Source organism: Hevea brasiliensis, chromosome 4 (assembly GCF_030052815.1).
Source record: "Hevea brasiliensis isolate MT/VB/25A 57/8 chromosome 4, ASM3005281v1, whole genome shotgun sequence".
In the NCBI taxonomy this organism is placed as follows: Eukaryota; Viridiplantae; Streptophyta; class Magnoliopsida; order Malpighiales; family Euphorbiaceae; genus Hevea; species Hevea brasiliensis.
Genome location: NC_079496.1, coordinates 110251397 through 110258758, shown reverse-complemented (window position 1 = coordinate 110258758; position 7362 = coordinate 110251397). Strand labels below are relative to the sequence as shown.

General features: G+C 40.8%; 1 pseudogene; it reads right to left on the bottom strand.

Annotated features, from left to right (window-relative positions):
• Nucleotides 1-5540: 5540 nt before the first annotated feature.
• Nucleotides 5541-6188, bottom strand: LOC110672678 (putative invertase inhibitor; annotated as a pseudogene).
• Between the last annotated feature and the right edge of the window lie 1174 nt (nucleotides 6189-7362).

The following is a 7362-nucleotide window of genomic DNA, read 5'->3' as shown; positions in this document are numbered from 1 at the left end:
AAACATTCTACCTCCTTTCCCAAATTATCCACACCCACGCCCACAGTATCCACCACCTACAAATTACCAACCCAGACCGCTTCCTCCACTTACCCAACCCAGGCCACCTCAAAATAACCCGAGACCACCAAGAAATCCTGATCCACCCCTTCCCCTCCCACTCAGCGAAATATACCGATACCTCATCGGTATAAACCAGATAGTACTGGTTCCCCTTGACCCAATTCAGCCACCATACCCCAGGTGGTATGATGCCACTGCCCGTTGTGAATATCATGGAGGGGCACAAGGGCATTCAACCGATAACTGCGGGGCACTCAGAGGGAGAGTGCATGCCTTAATCAGGAATGGGTGGTTGAAGATCGAGGGAAACGGTTCCCTCCCCAATGTTACCTCAAACCCGTTGCCCAATCATAATGCGGGCAATGGTGTAAATATGATAGAATCAGACGGAGAGGGGTCAGCACCAGAGGTAGACAAGCTGATTCCTCACTTTAAGAAAATTTTTAGAATGGGGGTAAGGGTATGTTACCTTCACCCTCAAGCCTCAGAATCTGAGACTGAAACGGGATGCCCCTATCATGGAGGAGCAGCTGGCCATGAGCTGCAAAATTGTGAAGAATTTAAGCAAGAGGTCCAGAACTTATTGTCCCTCAAAGTTCTGAGATGCCAGGCAAAGCCAAAGATGGAGGGCGGAGTAAATACAACCCGACTTGGCCAAAACACCTCTACCCGTAATCACAGAATTACTTTCTCACCCCCAGTATCCTCACCTTCAGTGACAATCATACGAACCCCGCCTCAGCTCCCTGTCATAAACACCCATGCCATACCTTGGAATTATAATTTCCAAGTTTTCACTCAAGGAGCGTCAAGCAGTACATCGGCTCCTAATCTTGCTTCAGCACCTCCGAAACCGTGCTTCACTCCCCATGAGCATTTCAAAATGACTTATGCCAGACCTACCAGCAGTGCTACTCCCTGAGCTAATCCTTAGCCCATCGCTGCCACAAAATCCTCCCCACCTGAGCAAGAAGTCGAGTTTATAACTCGAAGTGGGAGATGTTACGGGAACGAAGAAAAAGAAAAGAAGAGAGGGAAAGTAAAAATGGGAGAGCCCCAAGAGAATACAGGAGAGGAGGTTGAGAGAATGGAGAAAGGAGAACCCGTCGGGTCGAATGAGGAAGAGGAGCTACTGCTTCAAATAATGAAGCAAAGTGAATATGATGTGGTAGAACAGTTGAGAAAGACACCTGCCAGAATTTCACTATTATCACTAATTCTGAGCTCAGAGGTACACCGTCAAGCCCTGCAGAAAATTCTGGATCAGGCCTTTGTGAACCCCGACATCACACCGGGGCAGTTTGAGAAGATAGTGGGACAAATCCAGGCATCTAGTTTTGTCACCTTTTCTGAAGAAGAGATAAACCCTGCAGGCTTAACGCACACTAAAGCCCTACATGTGACAGTGAAATGTAAAGGTTGTATAGTGGCCAAGGTCCTTATTGATAATGGATCAGCCCTCAATGTACTGCCTAGTGCCACCTTGGCTAGGCTGCCAGTTGACCAATCGAATATACGTCAGAGTGCTATAGTGGTAAGAGCCTTTGACGGTACAAGAAGAGAAGTGCTGGGAGACATTGAATTGCCACTCCAAATTGGCGCATGCACCTTCAACGTCACATTCCAAGTGATGAATATTGAACCGGCCTACACTATGTTGCTGGGGAGGCCGTGGATCCATTCAGCGAATGCCATTCCTTCAACTTTGCATCAGAAGATAAAGTACATCATGGACGGCAAAATCATCACGGTGAGAGGGGAAGAAGCCATATTGGTCACCAAGCCACAATCACTTCCTTATGTGGAAGCGGCTGAGGAGTCGTTGGAAAGCTCCTTTCAGGCCCTCGAACTACAAGAAAACGTTTCAAGAAATGAAGGGGCTATGGTTATGGTAGCCAAAGTGATGTCAAGGAATGGGTATGAAGAGGGCAAAGGCCTAGGCGCCGCATTACAAGGGATTGTTGAACCTATACCGGCCATCCAGAAGGTGGGTCGTTGCGGTTTGGGTTATGAGGAAGATGCCCTCATGGATGGGCAATTCTGGTTGAGGAACAGACTTCGGGATCAGAGATTCGATCAGAAAATCGGGAGAATGAAGGTAGTCCCGAGAATCACGGAAGTCTTCACTAAACCGGTCATTGAAAATCCGACAGATGTGGAAGAATCACCTGATGAACCATCCATCGATGTCATCCACCTGGATTCCTTGTATGAGGCCCTGGTCTCGCCAATAGCTGAGGGGCAAGAACTGGACAACTGGACAGCAGAGGACATCCCCGATCCAGTTCAATGGTGATCCCGATCTTAAGTGTTCAAGTCAAATTTCTAATTTTAATCAAGTCCCATTTAGCGTTGGTTCCCTGCCGATCTCATGCTTATTGTGTTTTCCGACCTCTTATACTTAGATCAATAATCACTTTTAGTTGTTGTTTTAATATGCTCAGATAACCAAGTACTTAGGCAATTTAGAGATTTTCCGATCACATCCATTCATTAAACAAAAGGGGAATTTTCATTTCATTTAAAATATGTACATGTCATTCGGCTGGAGGATCACCTCCAGCCTGATCTACATTTTCCTCGTTTCCTCTCTCACCTTCAGCCTCCTCCTTGCTTTCCTCTACGTCTTGGGGAGCCAGGTCGACCATCTAGGAGAAGTCCTCCTCGGGATAATGCTCTTGAGCTTGGCCAAGAGATCCCTGTGAGCATTTACATAAGCGCCGGCTTCACTTGTCACCGCCTCTTCCTCTTTCGCTTTGAGCTCCTCAGTGAGATGAGCAACTTCACCGGCCCGGAGCGCCTGAACTTCCACAAGAACATGATCTCGCTCGGCCAGAACATGAGCTTGCTCGGCCAGCTTATCCTCGTAGAACTTCATCCGCCCTTCAATTTCAGATATGTAGTTCTGAGCGGATGAGAGTTGGGATCAGAGGGAAGCCACTTCATGACCCATCTTCTCGACCTCCTTACCCAGGCGGTGAGCCTTCTCCCGGACGATGTGCTGGTTCACCAAGCACTCCACGTTCAGGCTCATAGATCGGGTCAGCATGTCATCAAGATTGTTCGGAGACAGCCTGTTCCGATCCTTCCAAAGGTAGATAGAAGCCCCCAGAACTTTAGCCAAACCCGGATTCTCCCGAACAGTTCGTTTCTTCTCCAGGGAATGGATCAGCACTTGAGCACCGCAGGAGAGGGTCCTTGGGGTAGGTTGGGAAGGACCCCCTTCTGCACTCGAAGCGACTGGAGGAGGTGGAGGCGGCTCTTCTTGGCGAGGAGGAGATCGGATCACTTCTACGTTGGGGATCGGCTGCCCCGAAGGTTGAGAGGAGCCCCCTTGCATTTCCTCAGCTTCATGCCTGGGTGTCTGGAGCAGCTCGGATTGCTTCATCTCCCGCACTTTCCGGGAGACCTCTCTCTTTCGTTTCCGGCTCTCCTTGGAGGCTTCGCCGCTTGCCATACCTGCACAAAGAAGAGGTCAATGAGATCGCTAAGGTCCAAAGATCTGAGATATAGAAAAATACCAATGCCGAGGTTAGAGAGCTGAAGCCTGCGATCTTCGCCAGTGATCAACTCCATTGTCCAGTGATGCAGTTCGGCAGTCACTGCATCCAAACAAGAGAACTTCTCTCTGGCCGCCTGATCTTTCAGCTCCATCACCATCAGGCCTTCTTCCCTATTTAAGGTGAGGCGCTACGGAAGTAAGAGGCCCTGGTGCAGCCAGCTGCGAGGGAAGCCCTTAAAGCCGTTTGGAATTTTGCTCCTCAGAATAAAGAAGCGGTTCTTCCAATTCTTCAGGGAGGAAGGCAGATCGGTAAAAAGCCCACAATGGGGTTTCGCCTGGAAGAACCAATACTCGTCGTCCTTTTGACGGATCAGCCTATGCAGTTCGGCGAATACCTTAGCTGTAGGACGGAGTCCCTTAGCTCGGCAGAGGCCCCTGAAGGCCACTAGGATCCGCCACGAGTTCGGGTGAACTTGGGCGATGCACACTTGATGAAATTTTAGGACTTCCTTGAAGAAGTCATCGAGAGGGAACCGCAGCCCGGCCTTTAATTGTTCTTCGTATATCATGATCATATCGTTCTCCTCGAAGAAATGATCGGCACGAAGATCGCTGTGACACTTAATCAGCTCGTATGAATCGGGCCGGATGTTGTACTCCTGGCTGAACGACTGTAGGTCGATTTCTTGTAGGATTGATGGCAGCTCGTCCATGGGAAGATTTTCTCTCCCTAAAGAGGATACATGCCTTGATGGTGCTGCTTGCCCCCGAGCTGGAACGGAGACCCTAGGAGGTTCAGGTCGCACGCTTGGTCCGACTACCTCCACTTCATCAGACGACCACGAAATCTGAACGGAAGGGGGCCTTGTCGCTCTCTGACCCTCGACGCCGCTCATTTTCAAATGAAACAAAGAATTTAAACTGAAAGAAGGATCAAAACCCCTTGCGACAGATATCAAAAATTTAAATATTGGTTATTAATAAAGGTATTTTTTTAATTTAAATTATTAATTAAAATATATAAAATAAAATGAGTATAGATAGTATCTGTGCAATGATAATTTATTTTGAAATAAATATGAACAATATAGGATTAATTTTAATTAATTTTAAAATAAATTTAAATATTAACTTTTACAAATACCCTAACCATTATTCTCCATACATTTCTGATATTAATCAATTACAAAAGCTTACTTTAATAAGGGCATTTTTTTTTCTTTTGATTATATTTTTATTAAAATTAAAATTTAAGATTTTATAATTTTTAAAATAACTTAAATCACTAATTATTTTTAAATCAAAATTAACTGTGTCATTCCATTACATCAAACATCAGAGATCTATTCATATTTTAGTGGAAATATTTATATATTGGCCTTGGAAATCATATTCTTTTTTATTTACAAGTTGCATTCAACCTTTTAATTTCCAACAGGACCTTTTAATATTACAAGGTTCTGTTGGAAATTAAAAATTACAAGGTTCTGGCGGAAATTAAAAAGTTCAATGGGGACTCGAATTCAGGATCTTGCAAGTTTAAGACTCTATTCGGTAATATTAATTATTTTAATAGTTGTTAGTTATTTCAATGACTATTATCTGTTTATATAGTGATTTAAAGTAAAAGTGTACGGTAAAAATAATTATTAGATTAGTTATTAAATGTAAAAATAATTTATCATCAATGTTGTTGATTTCAGTCAACAGATCTCAATTTGAGTAACTTTTCATGAACCACTCTTTCAATCTCTAAATACAATATAAAATACTATATCACTAAATAGTATAAATAAGAGAGATAATATTTTGATCAACTTAAAAGCCGTTGCCTAACAGGCCTAAATATCATTGTTATTAACTAAACATATTTTTCTGCAATTTTTTGATAGAAAAAGAATGGATGGAAATTTTAAACTAATTTTGGCAAGTATGGTCTTTAAAAAAAAAAACTAAGATTTTTTTATTCTATTAATAAATGCAAAAAAAGAAATCTCATTATTCAACAAATTGACTCAAAGCAACAAGAAAAAAAATTAACAAATCATTAGCTCCCATTCTTTAATCCATCTATCAACTTAAAAGAGTGGTGATTGCCAGAACGTTGCTGCACAACTTACTGAAATACTGGTTTCTATCAACCAGAGGAGAAGCATAGGGCGTCTCTTCAAAACTCTCCTCGCATGTATCTGAATTTGTCATCGCAGAGCTGACTAACGTCTTCACTGTTTCTGAGGACCTAGTGTTTAGAGCTTCGACTACCTCTTGCAGATTTTCAACAGCATCACTATATTCTTCTGTGCACTCATCTAAGCAACTGGAGAGTGTGTCATTTCCTTTAGCTTCAGATTTCAAATCACCAATGCGAGCTACTGTTTCCACCCCATATGCTATACTCACATTTAGTGCAATATCAGCTAGCCCTTGGAGATCTGCTGTTTTGCTGCGAGGATCAGATCTTAAGGGAAGATACACATACTTCGTAGTAGAGGGTGTGGTTGCATGTTGCAGAAATTAAGTCCTTGCTATTATCTTCTGAAAAATGCAAACTTATAGAACTACAAGTACCCATTATTAACACAACAACCAATAAAACAGAGTTAAAGATTTTGGGTGAATCCATAATCTTTTCCTATGTGTGTTTTTCAAGGGAAGTTGGCAAACAAGAGGGATTATTTATAAAGCATTAATGCTCAGTTACCTGGCCTGTACTTATTAGTATCTTCAACTTAACTATTTTCAACTGTTTGTACAAATTAAGATATAAGTTTTAATTTAAGCTCAATTTAATATAAAAATTAAGAAAATAAAAAAGTAAGTTTGTTAATTTGGGCTAAATCAAGAATTCAAGAAATTTAAGTCAAACATCGATAAATTAAACTTTTTAATTTTTTTTATCTAAATCAAGAAATTTAATTTAAAAATTTTAATTTTTAAACTAAATTAAATTTAAATTGAAACTTCTGAATTAGTTTAAATAAAAAATTAAAGTTAATTAAATTAAATATTCCAATAATTACAAGGGTGAAATTGAAAATTGAATATCTAATATCTACAATGTGGCCAGGATTTAAGTTGAAACAGTTAGGTTTTGTTTTAAATGGAATGATGTCTTCTGTTTGTTTGGGTGTTAGCTTTTTGGTAAGCATTAATGTTATTTGTTGCCCTTGAATCATGTAGACAATTACAGGAAGTTACAAACAGGTTTGTACTTATTAAAATGAATCAAGATCCATTCTAAATACATAGAGACGAAATTTCTTGTTAAACGTTGCCAAGGCCTGCAGAGATTAGGGTTTTAAACGAAGAGAAAAATACAAATACGTTGTTCTAAATATTAAATACAAATGAAGTCTTAGCTTACCTCATCTCCAAAATTTGAAGGCTCCTGAGGAACTTAGTTATCAATATAATAAAAAAACAGTTCTCCCCTTTATGAGAAATCTGTTTTGTGTCGGGCAATAGCGTTTTTTTTTTTTTAGCAAAAATATTATTAAAAATAAAACAAAGAAAAATTAACATAGCATGAACACATTCAGCGAAAAAAAAAAAAACATTGTTTGCTATTATAAGGGTAAATCTCTGAAAGAGTGTGTTAATCACCCTTCTGGGTAAAATATCCCCTGTTTATATTAACAAATATAAAAAAAGGAGAAACTTATCGAGATTTACTTTATTATAAGTTTAATATATAAATATGTAGATTTCACATATTATATAAAATCACTGACGAAGCCAGTGTAGGGCCAAGGAGGGCACTGCACCCCTGAAATTTTGGAAAATTTTGAGGGTATAAT